We start from the raw sequence: 15254 nt of genomic DNA on the forward strand, positions 1-15254 counted from the left end.
GTCCACTGGAGTTGCAATGCACTTGATGGCATCTACCCTTGAAGGGATTTTTGAGCAATACGATAAGCAGATGTCTCACAAGGTGAATTTTCTACAAGAGAAAGCTGCTGATGCAGCAAAGGCAACGCAACTTGAAAAAATTCTCAGGGAAGGTTTAGAAGCCAAGGTAGAGGAGACAAAAGCAAGGGCCTTGTAGGCAAAAGAGTGAGCTGAGGCTGTTGTAAAAATGGTCAACATGGAAAGGCATAAAAGAGAAGGAGCAGAGAAGCGCCGCATGAAGGAGCTTCAAGATAGGCTCGAAGAAGTGAGAAGTGATGGGGACATCGCCAGACAAGGGGCTAGCAATGATGTGAAAGGATCTTGAAGATTAGAAAGACAAAATGGAGGGTCTTTACAGATGACTTTGCAACATGCATGCCGAATTGAACATTGTAAAAGACCAGATGATAGAGGAGCTAAAAAGGGAGAATGCAAAAACCAAAAAGGTGATGCAAGAATATGAGAGAGCTTCAAGGCTAGTATGGATGGGGTAGAGAGAAGCCGGGGTGGAGAAGACAGCGAGGTAGCTCTCCAAGGCAAGAAGGATGCAGAGAGCAGCCATGGTGGAGCAAGTTGCAACAGCCACACGGTGAGGGTTGTTTTTTTGAAAAAGTATTGGAAGTCCAAAGAGTAAGCTATAAGACCCTACAACAAGATTATGATAGGGCTATGCACAAGCTTTTCGTGGCTTTCAATAATTATGAAAAGTAGTCGATCATCCTGAGAGATTTCCAAACTAGAGTGGAAGTCTTGGAAACAGCCCATATTGATGTTTTTGAGCAATTTAAACAGCTTCAATAGATGCTGAGGGATTCAAATGAAGCTATTGCATAGATTGAGCAAAGAGTGGAGGAGATGAAGGAGATCATCGGTAGCCTCAAGATGAGGGAGGAAGGAAGCAAGAAGCAATGCCATCATGTACAGAGCAAGACTGTGGTATTGTTGGATGCAATAGTTAAATTGGATGCCTATCATACTATGCAGTAGGGTCTGAAATGCATGGTTTGCCATACCCCCATCATAGATGATTGCATGATTTGATGACCTGCGTGCTACCACCCTGTGCACATTTTTTACTTTAGGGTGTTTGTGCATGCAAAATTGCTATGTAGAGAATGCCATTTGCCATTACCTAGGTCATGGAGAGATACCTACTATAGCTATCTACGACGAGAAAGTAGATGTTGCAGCTCAATTTTCCATTTGGGCAAAAGATGCAAAAGACAAGGAGTTCAAATGAAGAGGGCCAAGACCAAGCCTAACTGTGAGGAAAGGGAGCCCAAAGGGAGGAACCAGGCCCCTTCAAGAAAGAAGCAAAAAAGGGTTGAGCTTGCAACTAGGAAGCTCAAATCAAGGAAAGAGAAAGTGGCATTAAGGGAGGGGCTAAGCCCTTGAACGAAGGAACCAGCCCCATTCTCGAAAGGAGTAAGCAAGGCCGAGCCTACAATCAGGGAGCTCAACAAGGCGACCTGCACAAAGCAATGTGGAACCAGCCCCCTGAACGAAAGGAGTCCTTGAGATATAATCTAAAGGAAAGGAGTCTTTGAGATGTAATCTATGTAATCTGTGATCTATTGAATTGTTAATCTTCTCTAGAGTTTACTTGGGCAATATTTTCTCAGCTATGTGACTAGATAATGTCCTTGAGGGATGCACTCTTAAGAAACCAGGTGCGTTCAAGGGGTATTTAAAAAACCATTCAATTAAAATTTTCCCCCTAATAAAGGAAAAAAATCCCCCCAATAAAGATACCCCTCTTTACTTATGAACTAACAGATTTTTTCCTGAAGTTGAATTAAAAAACCCCTCCTATTACTGTAAATTTGTTAAAGTTTTTCCAAAAGTTCCATTAAAATACCCCTCCTTTTGAATGCACGTGGTATTCTAAAATTTTGTGAGGTGAACCCCCTGAGATAGTCTCCTTGGACATGCCAAGGACCATAATGTGAGACGAGAGATTTCAATTTGACAACAAATGTGAGACGAAAGATTTCGATCAGACAATTAATGTGAGATTGAAAGATTTCGAGTAGTCAACTAATGTGAGATGAAAGATTTTGATTAGTCAACTAATGTGAGATGAAAGATTTTAATTAGACAACTAATGTGAGATGAAAGCTTTCAATTAGACAACTAACATGAGACTGAAGAATGAGAAGGTCGTGCTTAATGAACTCTCTCCCTATTTAAGTGCAGTGTAGACACAACTAAGACCCCATTATGAATTATAGCCCCAAAACTCTATACACTGATCCGCCTACTGCAAATCTATGGCAGGCCCAAAAAACTTTGGAATGCTTTTGTTCTATCTGAAAACGATGTTGGATGACCTCCTTGCAGAAATAGACCCGAAGAAGGAGGAAAATAGCTACAAGGAGGACATGCTTCAGTGGTGGGTGTTTTATTGGAGTCGGCACAGATGGTGACTATTAATTTCCCTAGCTATTGTTTTTCCTGCTCCTTTAAGGTGCTTGTCAAGATCATGATGTAGGTTTCTTTTGGCAGGACATGATAGAGGCACAAAGATGTATAGCGTGCAAAGACTAGGATGAAGAGGACCCCCAGCGAAAGGAGGAGTTACTATGGGCATATAAGTTGACAGAGTCAAGCAAGAAATGTGTAATTCAAGTGTGTGAAGAGGTTTGCCATTGTGCATTAGACTGGCCTAAAGAGCTAGGAGATGCTTGCTATAGAGAGGTTGATAAGAAAGTTGGGAGTTTGGAATTTCCTTGAGCCACAAAATGTCATTGTATTTTGAAAAAGTAAAAATCTTGCAAACATTTCTTGAAGTTGTGGACTTTCTCATGGTGCTCGTAATTCGTAATTTTGTGTCGACCTGCTTCCATGTTAGTACTTAAATGTTTTAAGTAGCCCGGTGGTTGAAATCTAATGGTTAAAGATAACCAATCTAAAGGGGACTATTTTAGTATAGCACTATGCAACAAATTTTAGAATAGCACGGCAGTAGTGTAGGGATAGTACGATAGTAGTGCATGATAAGTGTTCGCCAGTGTGGTGGTTAGTTGCACTAGGATATTAATAGCCACTAGCATGGTGGTTCGCTTCTATTATTAAAAGATGAATGGATTTGTGGATGTGTGGATTCGTTACGGGAAACTAATGTAGTGGTTGTTGGGATATAACACATATTTCATTAATTTTGGACTCATATGTCTACATTTAGAATAATCCTAAAAATCCTTCCCAAATGGAAATTTTACTTTATGAAAATGTTGTTTGAGAATCAAATGTTTACTTTTTGGCACTGTCATTTCCACATAATCAATTTTAGAATCTCTCTCTATAATGTTGCACTTAATAAAAAATTTAAATTAATAATTTAATAAAAAATAATAGTTTAATTACATTTAAATTAATAAAAGTAATTTAAATGTATGAAAAAATTATATGTATGCATGCATGTATGTATGTATGTACATATGTATGTATTGAAGGACAAATTGATGTAATGGGATCTAGAGTCCTAAGGTCTAAGGTTGTGAGTGTGTGAACACATGGTGTGCCTAGATAGGTGTCAATAGGTGTGATTGAGTGAATCTAGGTGTGTGGTGTGTGATTGAGACAATCATGGAACTGATTGAGAGATTTGTGGATCTAGATGCTCTACTAAGCTCATATGTGATGTCACTTCTACTGGATGTAATTGGAGCCTATATATTGGGCTTGTCCCTCTTGAATAGAGGCTCTCTCTTTTGCTTCACTTACTCAATCCTTATTGCAACTCCAACATGTGGTATTAGAGCCTTGGTTCACTCTTCTTGAGGCCTCCTTGAGTGCCATGTCATCATCTTCTCCCTCACACTCTCTTCTTCTCCATTTTCTCCTCTTTTGAGCAAAATTTCCAAGCGCTTGTTCTCCCAATGTAGGCAAACATTCTCCAAACCCTTTTAGCCATACATTCCCTTCACATAGGCTCACTAGAAATTGTCCTTCTACAGCCTATACTGATACTCGCTTCATCTCGCACCATTTTTGTTAATACAGCTTCTTGGAGCCACCATTTCAAAAATGGTCTGAGGTGCACTTAGGTGACCCTATGGCTACCTTTTGGTGAATTTTGAGGGCAAATTGTCAAAGGAATGAGGAGAAACTAAAGAAAAACCAATCGGGTCTTGAAGAAGACATGTTTTTGGAGGTGGAGAAGATGCTGCTACCCTTGGAGGTGTGAAGCTTCACTTGGTCTGAGGCTTGCACTAAGTCTTCGACTCCCAACTACATTTGATTGTGCAGAAAATGCCCTCTACTTGATTCTTTGTGGAGTGAGGTAGAAACCCTCCAAGGTTCCTCTATTTTTTGAAAGCATTTTTAGACTATTTTTGAATTTTGATGCTACACTAAATGCTAAGCTAATTCTTAAGGAAAGTATAAATCAGAGATTCAGAGATTTATTTTTAAGTTCAATTGAATACATTTTTTACCTTTTATGTTGAGGATTGAGGCTATGATACTTTTAAGTGGATTTGAAGTCATACTATCTTGTTGACTAGTGAGGTTGACTATAACAAGAGCTTACATAAAGGAAGAATCTATCATGACTTGCAAGATGATTTACAATGGATATGATTGGAACAAAGGTTTTAACTACAACCATTATGATTCTTATTTTGAAGATGCCTTAGTTATGGTTTCAGTATCTTTCATGATGTATGAAATGTACTTGCATTTGGTTCACTATACCTTGCCATACAATCATGACCACCTCTTGTACAAGAGTAGACATTGCCCTTGCATGACAAGTGGTAAGACCCTCTATTCACAAAATGTTTTTAAGGCTTGGACACTCAAAGAAGGTGAAGGACTACAAGGATCTTGTATTGCAGAATATGGACAAGATACATTGAAGAGTGTAGAGAAGGAAAAAGAGCAAAGGAGTTACAAAATTGGCTACACCAAGAACCTCTCCAATGACAATGAAACTCACACTATGGTAGCTTTGAAGAGAAGGAGGAAAAGGACAAGATATGTCATCAAAGAGGGGTATTTCCCCACATCTTCCACTTAGAATGTTTTTGTGTGTGTGGTTAATAAGGGTTCTCTACCTTGAGATGTCCCCCTCAAATGATTGTTAGTCATATGTGTTACCTTCTTGGATCTAAGGGTATTCCCATGGATAGTCATTGTCTATCTCCCAATTGTAAACCAACAAACCAAAGTCAGAGTGAGATCATGTTGGGATGAGAATGGCCAAATGAGTCTACTACTAATGCAACTAGAGTGAGTACCAGGTTGTGGATCATGTGTGTTGCCACTAGAGGTGGGCAAGCCATGAAGTTTCCCATGGACTACTGCTAGGGTTGAGGTCATCAATTTGTGGGGGGGAATGAAGGACAAATTGATGTAATGGGATCTAGACTCCTAAGTCTAAGGTTGTGAGTGTGTGAACACATGGTGTGCCTGGATAGGTGGCCGCAGCCACCCAATTTGTGTTTTGGAATGGAAGGGGGAGGGATGAAGGGAAGAGAGAGGGGAGGGAGAACAGAGAGGGGGCAGGGAGGGGAAGAGAAGAGAGGGAGAGGGGAGGGAGAAAAGAGAGGGAGAGGGAAGCAGAAGGGAAGAGAGAAAGATGAGAAAGGGAGAGGGGAGAGGAAGAAGAGGGAAGAGAGGGAGAAGAGGGGACGAGAGGGGAGAAGAGAGAGAGAGGGGAGGGGAGAGGGAGAGGGGAGAGGAAGCACAAAGTGAAGGGAGGGAGAGAGAAGGGGAATGTGAGAGGGGACGGGGAATGCCAATATATAAGGCATGAAACCCTAAAAGTTTTTAATTCAAATGGGGAGAGGAGAAAGCGACAGGAAGTTTGAATTTTAGGAGAGGGAAGGGAGAAAATGACAAGGAGAGAGTGAGATGTTCGAATTCGAGGGAGGGAGAGGGAGCGGGAGAGGGAGAGAGAGAAAAGAGAGGGAAATCCAAAACTTTAGGGTTCTGTGCTTTATATATAGACTCTCACATCCCCCTCCCTTCGCTTTCCCCTTCCTCTTCCCTCTCCTTCTCCCCTCTCCTATCCCTCTCCCTTCTCCCCTCCCTTCCCCTCTCCTTTCTCTCTTCCCTTTTCTTTCTCTCCCCTCTCCCTCTCTCTTCTCGCTCTCTTCCCTTCCGCTCCCCTCTCCCTCTGTCTTATGGCTCTCTTCCTTCCGTTCCCCTCTCCCTCTCTCTTCTCCCTCCCTCTTCTTCCTCTTTCCTCTCTCCCTCTCTCTCCTCCCTTCCCTCTATCTTCCTTTCACCCCTCCCCCTTTTAATCCAAAACACAAATTAGGCGGCCGCGGCTGCCAAGCCCCACATTTTTAATTTCTTTTGTGGGGACTTGGTGTCAGTGGCAACGGCCTCCAGAGCATGTGTTTGTTGTTAGCCCCTCCCCTTTGCTTCCTTTCCTCACCCCTCCCCTCCCCTTCCCTTTCAAGAGCATGCATTAGGGGCTTGGCAGCTATGGCTACTAGAGCATGCATTAGGGAGTCCCCCTCCCTACTCCTTCCCTTCCTCACCTCTCCCCTCCCCTTATCCCTTGCATCCCCTCCCTTCCCCCTTCCTCTCCCCTCTACATCCTCCTTCCCCTCCCCTTCCCTTCCTCACCCCTCTCCCTTTCCCTCCCCTCCCCATCCCCATTCCGCTCCCCTTCCCTCCCCCCCCCTTCCTTCCTACCCTCCTTTCCCCTTTCCCCATTCTTGACCTTGCCCTTCCCTTCCCCTCAACTCCCCTCCCCTCCCCTTTCCCCCCCCCCTCTCTCTCTCTCTCTCTCTCTCTCTCTCCCTACTCTTCCCTGCCCCTTCTCCTTACCAACCCTTCCTTTCCTTCCTCCCTCCCCTAATCTTTTCCCTTCCTTTTCCTCTCTTTCTTACCTCCCTCCCTTTCTCTCTTGTCCCCTCCCTCCCTCTGTCAAATAGTCATAGTGTGAATCCCACATGGACACGAATCAACTAAAAGCCTTGTGGACATGCCCATGCCACGTGGACAACACAGGTCCCACCATATGTATCAATCGCCTTCCATTGATGAACCATGGACATGTACATTCCAGGCATGCATGTTTAGCGTCGTGTGTCATGCCATGTCTACGAGATTTGAGAGTTTTTAAACTCTCAAAAGGCATTATTGATAGCGTTATGATATCTTGAAGATTTTAGAGAACTCGTATGGTATATTAATGTCATACATGGGCCATACATACATACTACATATATGCATTAGAGGACTCTTATAGTAAATTAATGTCATGCATGGGCCATACATACATACATACATTAATTTATTTATTTATACATTTAAATTATTTTTATTAATTTAAATTATAATAAATTAAGTAAATAATTAAGGAAAAATTGAGTCTTTTGATGTAACTATTAATGAGAGTTTACAAGTGTCTTTTATGTATTAAAGTGTCGCGTTAAATTTTATAATTTTGATTTAATTTCCTTCAAAAAACTCTTAAAAACTGCTTGTTTTTATGTTTTCATCTTTGTTTTAAAGAGTGGGTTTTTTCTTAAATTTTATCCAAAATCTAGTCAAAAAGTCTCTATAAAAATGAATTTGTACATTGATAAGTCCAAAATTAATTAAATAAGTGTTATACACTGATTATGAAGAAACATTCAGTCTGGTTGCAAGGATGGCAACCGTAAGAGCAGTCATTGCTATGGCTGCATCAAAGGGATGGTCTTTACATCAGATGGATGTAAAGAATGCCTTCTTGCATTGTGATTTGCAAGAAGAGGTCTTTATGGAGTAGCCACCAGGTTATGTTCATGCTGTTCATCCTAAGTTTGTTTGCAGGTTGAAGAAAGCTTTATATGGCTTGAAGCAAGCACCTATAGCATGGTCTGACAAGATAGGATAGTATCTTGTCACTATTGGCTTTCAGATTTCCAAGGCAGATTTCTCACTTTATGTGAGAAAAACAGAGAAAGGTATTATGCTGATTGTCATTTATGTTGATGATTTGATCATCACACGTGATAGTGATGAAGATATCCTTCATGTGAAAATGCTATTGAAGTAGAAGTATGAGATGAAGGATTTGGGAGTGCTGCAGTCACTTGGAGTAGCAAGAAACAGCCTACAGTTGCCTTGTCGAGCACAAAGGCTGAGTACAGGGGTGCACCAATGGCTACATGTGAGGTAGCTTGGTTGCATAAGCTACTTTATGATATGCATCAGTCTACAGATGGGCCAGTTGTCATTTATTGTGACAACATGAGCAGTATACACTTGGCAAATAACCGAGTCTATCATGCTAGAACAAAGCACACTGAGGTGCATTATCACTATGTGCTGGAGAAGGTTTTACTAGGTCTTATTGATCTAGTTTATGTCAGCACAGAGGATCAGGTAGATGACATATTCACGAAGGCATTGGGCACAGAAAAGCTGCGCAAGATCAGAGACCTGCTTGGTATGCAGGAATTGGGATTGAGCTCGAGGGGGAGTGTTGAGATATCGAGCTCCACTCGTGATATGCCAAGGTGATCGTTGTGCATTTATGTCACTGACTTGTTAGCTACAGATGCAGTTGGTACACCACCCATGAATAATAGCTGGATGATAGCTATCCTTATCTACTCTAGTTCGTGGTTCAGTTAGTATGCCACCTTAGTTAACTGAGTTTGGTTTGAGACCCACATATAGGGTTCTCCTATTTCTTTGTACTAGAGTTCTTTTGGCTTTCACAACTAAGAAGAGGAAAACTGTTTTCAGCCTCCACCTTTGTGTGTATTCCCCCATTGTATATGTGAGAAAGCTGCAAGTGAGACTCCATCCTTGTCTCCCACTATCTTCATAGCTAGACCCCTGAAAAATTGGTCATTTGTGCACTTTCACTAAGAATTTGAAAATGCTTAGTGAATGTAGGCACATGACCAATTCTTGGGGGGTTTGGCTATGGCATTAGACCTATAAATGTGCCATATTTGTTTCCCAAAATTTGGGATTATTCTTGGAAATTTTGTCACCCTAATAGATACATTCTTCTGGAAACTTCACCATTTGTCCAAGCCACCACCCACCCCCCCCCTGACAAAATATGAAGAGGGGAGAGGAGAAGAATAGAGATGAGGAGAGAGGGCACAGCTAGAGAGCACACCACAAATGACTAACTGTATACTAGATTTAGTTGAAAAATAGAATATATACAAACCCTTTTAGGGTTAGGGTTAGGGGATCTAACCCTTTCCATTATAGCACTCTATAAGGTTAGTGCTATGCACATATGATCACATGATGGTGCTATGCACACATGATCACATGATGTTGAGCGTGAACTCTCAACACCTTCCCTCAAGATCAACATCATGAAGTAGGCCTTCCCTCAAGATGATGATTCTGGGGAATCGAAGAAGGACTGAGCATTACATTCCATCACACCCCTTTAATGGGAATGTCCTTCCTCTGTGTCAAACCAAGAGCTAGTCGGTGTTTCTCGAATAGCTCTTTACCGAGTGGTTTGGTAAAGATGTCTGCAACATTCTCTTTGCTATCACAATGCTGCAGTACGATGTCACCAAGTAACACTCTTTCTCTAATGAAGTGCTCTCTGACATCAATGTGCTTTGTCCTGGAGTGATATACTAGATTTTTGGCCAATGCTTGAGCCGATTTATTATCACAGTATATTGTTGTTGGATTTGACTCATCAAAGTAATCTGTTTCTGACAATAGTCTTCTGAGCCATATAGCCTCACATGCACCTGTAGTGAGTGCTCTATATTCTGCTTCAATCGAAGACAAAGAAACAGTTGGTTGTTTGTTTGACAACCATGATATAGCACCTTGACCAAGGAAAAACGCATATCCCTGTGTCGATCTCCTGGTCTCATGATCTCCAGCATAGTCACTGTCATAGTATCCATGCAACCGTGGATGACTTCCTCTATATTCTATCCCAAACTGTCTTGTACCTCTGATGTATCTCAAGACTCTTTGGGTGCATTCCAGTGAGACTGTTTTGGATTTGCCATAAACTGTGCTAGTGAGCTTACTGCATAACAAATATCTGGCCGTGTGATTGTCAGATATATAAGAGATCCAATGAGCTGCCTGTAGTATCTGTCATTGACTGTAGGCTTTTCTGAATCTTTAGTAAGTTTCAAACTCTATTCCATGGGAGTGGCTGCAATCTTGCAATCTGCCATATGAAACTTCTTCAGGAGACTGTCAACATACTTGAGTTGACTCATGAATGTGCTGTCTGAATCTCTCCAGAACTCAATTCCAAGATAATAGTGCATAAGTCCGAGATCTTTCATGTCGAACTCTGCAAATAAGTCTTGTTTTAATTTTGTGATGAAGCTATCCTTGCTTCCTGTCACAATCAGATCATCTACATACAAAAGTGCAATAGTAATGTCTTCCCCTTGAACTTTGTAGTAGAGAGTATGATCTGCATTGGAATTCATGTATCCCAGATCAGCAAAATACTTGTCAATTCTGCTGTACCAACTTCTGGGTGCTTGTTTTAAGCCGTAGAGACTTTTCTTGAGATGGCAAACCTTATTCTCCTATCCTGGTTCAACATAACTTGCTGGTTGTTGCATGTAGACTTCCTCGTCTAGGTAACCATTAAGAAATGCATTTTTGACATCGAGCTGATATACATTCCATTTGCTGGTGCTGAGTGTCGCTAGTGATATCAAGAACCGTATGGAATCCATCTTTGCTACTGGAGCATAAGTCTCATCATAATCTTGACAATATTGTCGTGCAAATCCTTTTGCAACTAATCTGGCTTTGTATCTTTGAATACTGCCATCTGGATTGTACTTCACTTTGTATACCCATTTGTTTGCCATGGCCTTCTTTCCTGGTGGAAGGTCGCATAATTCCCAAGTGTTATTTTTATACAAAGCATCCATTTCTTCATTCATAGCAGTTTGCCATTCTGGCTTGTCTACTGCGTCTTCGAAGTACACTGGCTCTTCTGTAGCCATGATGGTAGTCATAAGAGCATAGTTGGTGGTTTCCACCTGAATTGCTTTGCCTTTTTGAGCTTATGTCAATTTGGCTGGAGGTCTGCTTTCCCTAGTAGACCGTCTGAGCTGCTGTGGCTCTGCTTGGGGTGTTTCTAGCAATTATTGCTCTTCTTCATCAACCTATTCTGTAGATGACTGTGATGTCGATGCTTCTATCTCCTATATAGGTGAGGTTTTCCATTCTGATTCCTCATCAAAGATTACATGTCTGGAGATAATGACTTTGCGGTTGATGGGATCATACAATTTGTATGCTTTGCTTTCTTCACTGTAGCCAACCATGATGCATTTGCGTGACTTCGCATCCGATTTCCTATGATGATCATCATGTATGTGGGCATATGCCATGCAACCAAATATGCGAAGATGCCTAATGTGTGGCTTTTGTCTAGTGAATGCTTCATAAGGAGTCATACCTTGTATCGGTTTGGTAGGAGGCCGATTAAGCAAGCAGTTAGCTGTAGCTATTGCTTCTACCTAATACTGATTCGAAAGATGCTTTTCACTAAGCATTGCTCTAGCACTGTCTGCTAAAGTCCCATTCTTCCTTTCAGCTCTTGCATTCTACTCAGGAGTATCTGCACATGTGAATTTTCTTCAAATGCCGTGATTTTTGCAAAAGTTCATGAATGCTGAAGACATGTATTCACCTCCTCTGTCTGATCTCATGACCTTGATCTTTCTTCCTATCTGGTTTTATACCATGGCTTTGAATTCTTGAAATCTGGAAAACACTTCAGATTTCTCTTTGAGAAAGTAGACCCAACAATATCTGTTGTAGTCGTCGATGAAGGTCAAGTAGTAAAGTGAACCATTGATGCTGCAGGTCTGGGCATAACCCCATACATCTGCATGTATTAAATCAAGAATACCTTGTGCACAAGAGGTACTTTGACAAAGTTGGTTCGCTTTTGTTTGCCGAAGTAGCATGCTTCACAAACTTTTCCAAGAAACTGTAGCTTCAGAATCCCAATTGCCATATTCTGATTCCTGAGATCTAACAAGTACTTGAAGTTGATGTGACCATATCTCTTATGCCATTTTGTAGATAGTGGCATCTGTTGCATTTGAACTGACATGGCATGCTTTTTTAGTACTGTAGCTAGCATTCTGTATAAGCGTCCTTCCTTGACAGCTTTTGCTACTAGCTGACATCTTTTGGATTTGTCTCTGATAGTGCATTCATCACCATCGAAGATGACTTTGTAATTGTGTTCCATCATTTGACCTACTGACAAAAGGTTCTTGCTAAGCTTCGGAACATAGAGCACATCTTTGACTAATCCTTTTCTACTAGTGAAATTCTTCATAGGAATAACACCTGTCCCTTGAACTAGATTTGGTGTATTGTTTGCAATGTAGATGACATTTTTCTGTCCTTCTAATGGCTTCATTTTTGTGAACCATTCTTGATGATTTGTCATATGAGATGATGCACCGCTGTCGATGTACCAAGGATCCTGTTCCACTTGGTTGACTTGATAACTGAAATCCTCTTTGGGATTGAAATCAGTGTCTAGGTGCATTATATCAGTTTGATGCAATTCCTCGCTTGCAAGAAACATATTTCCATGTTCATTTGCAAAATGACTATGACTAGAATGTCCACCACAATGATTTCCTCTACCTCGAGAATTCCCTCGATTACTGCTGGATTGACCGCCTTGGTCGTATTGCTTCTTGCAGCAATCTCTTTCATAGTGTCCAAACTTGTGACAGTAATTGCACTGGATGTTTGACACATTGGTGGATGCATTCCCTCATCCTTGGAATCTTCCTTGATTGGAATGATTTCCTCTTTGCTGATTTTGATGTTGCTGAGGATGATGCTGATGATGATTTTGATTTTGTTGATGATGACCACTTTTCCGGTATGATCTACCTCTGCTTCTTCCTTTGCCTCTGCTTCTGTTTGAAGATGTGAATGCCTGATCATTAGAATGACCTTTATGTGCTTGACTAGCTTGAATCCTGATTTCTTCACCAAGTAGGACTGATTGAAGTTCTTCGAGTGTTGGAATTTGCCGTTGGATAGCAATACTCTCGTATCCGTCTCCTAGTCCATTTAGAATGACTTGAACCATTTCTTCAGGGTTCACAGTCTCTCCTGCTGTTGCAAGTTGATTGTTGTAGTCTTTGATGCGGAGTACATAAGCATGACCGGTCTCACTGCTGTTGCGAAAACTCTGGTTGATTTGGTTTCTCAGGGTGAGAATCCTGGATGTGTTCTTGGACTCGTAGAGAGCTGCGAACATATCCCATGCTTCTTTTGATGTCTTGACTGTGTTGAGCTATCCTAGCATGACATCTTGCACATTCTGCTTGATCAGGTGATAGACATACTTGTCTTTCTTATCCCATTCTGCTTGAGCTCGGGCAATGGCAAGATCTACTACTGGTGCAAAAATTGTTTGTGTAGATGTAGATACCGATGTAGATTCCATTACTGGTGCTATGATAACAGATGGACTAGAGCTACTAGTGGCTGGATCGGCCAATGGTCTAGGTGTAGACCCATCGACATACTCGCATTTATCCTGAAGAACAAGAATGGTCTCCATTCAGTATTTCCATGTACCATAATTGGAGTTGTCTAACTTAGCAGATGCCTCCAGATTGAGGTTGCTAGTCGACATGGTGCAAGAAATGTACTCAAAAGTGTCGTGAAGATCTCTGTATGAATCAACTGCAAATATATTGAATATGCCAAGTGAAATCTCTGTACCATTGGTGAAGATAGAATTGCAGTATATAAAATATGATCTGTATTACAAGGCTTGTGGCAATGATGCCTAGAATAGCCAAGAGGCTTTATAAGGTTGAAATGATGTGCACGATGTCGTGAGATAGCCGAATAGGCTTTACAATGGTGGCATGTGTGTGTGAAATCAAATGCTATCTGCCCACTGAAACAATTTGCAATGCCTCTGAACTCTGAACATCTACTCACTGAACTGATGAATGTAAGGTCTTAGGTAATGTAATGATGTGAAACCGTATGTGAGCATATGGACTGCGAGTAGGTACTAGTCGGGAATTTCGAGCATGGCTTAGATTGGCAACTTGGGAAAATTTAAAGCGTCCCCTCTATGGCAATCTAGTCTACTCTGATCTAGATCTAAACCAACCATCGATCGATGAAAGAACAGCAAATAATTCCTTTTCTTTTGTTCTTTTAAGTGCTGGGTCAGATGCGTCGATGTAGAGGCAAATGTGCGTGAAGGAAGTGGTTTTGTTAGTGAGCCTCAAATGTGAGTGTAACTTGCACCGAAATGTGATATGATGTGATGAGCACGTAGAGCACAAAAAAACAAGCGACTTTCTTTTTTGAAGCGCCCTCAAATTCTTCCTGGATCAAGAGATACGACTTGATCTAGGTGGAGGGGCAAAAGGAGTGCAAATGGTACTCAATGATGATGTGTCACTATGAGTCACATGTAGTGATGATGTGGCACTGTGCCTAGCAAGAGGTGTGCCTGTGAAGCAATGATGAGGTGGCAAAAGTGGTCACATGAAGTGCCTATGGAGCACTATGTGTGCCTGGCAGGGGTCAATGCTGACTGGACAACTGAGGTGGCACTGCTGAGGTGGCACTATTGAGGTGGCAGAGGTGATATGGCAGTGATGACATGGCTTGATCATGTGGCTTGATAATGTGGCCTGATGATGTGTTACTAATGACATGGATTGCTGATGTGGCACAAGTGACATGGCTATCAGTGATGACATGGCAGTCAATGATGACATGGCAGTGGTGACGTGGATTGCGTATGTGATCGATGACATGGGTAAGCTGACATGGTAATGATGATGTGTCAGCTGATGTGGCACGTTGAGCGAGGGCGATGATGTGGTAGATAAGGTCTGCCACGTGGCTGTCCTTGACTAAGCCCTGGGGTGTGGTGACCCTGAGGATAAGGTGACCAGGGTAACTGCCACGTGTCGTAAGAAAAACGATTGAAATCTTATGAGATTTTAACGGAATCTTTCATATTTCATCGTCTTCTCTGTTACTGGTTGATAAAAATCGACGGAGGTGGACATTAGCATAGGCGTTTGTCAGCTATCGTTGCAGTTCGGAGTAGCCGGGTATGGAGAGAGCCTCACTGTTGATGAACTAGCAAGGGGCTTTAGTAGGGCGGAATGCACAGCCTATGCTGACACCCGAGGGCAGCCCGAAGAAGGCGCGTCTCTCTGAGCATCTTCCTTCTCTCGTTTCTTTTTTTCCTCCCAATAAAGATAGAG

This window comes from Dipteris shenzhenensis, chromosome 15, assembly GCF_047967505.1.
Source record: "Dipteris shenzhenensis isolate YYH24624 ecotype China chromosome 15, Dip_SZ_1.0, whole genome shotgun sequence".
NCBI classification, from domain to species: Eukaryota; Viridiplantae; Streptophyta; class Polypodiopsida; order Gleicheniales; family Dipteridaceae; genus Dipteris; species Dipteris shenzhenensis.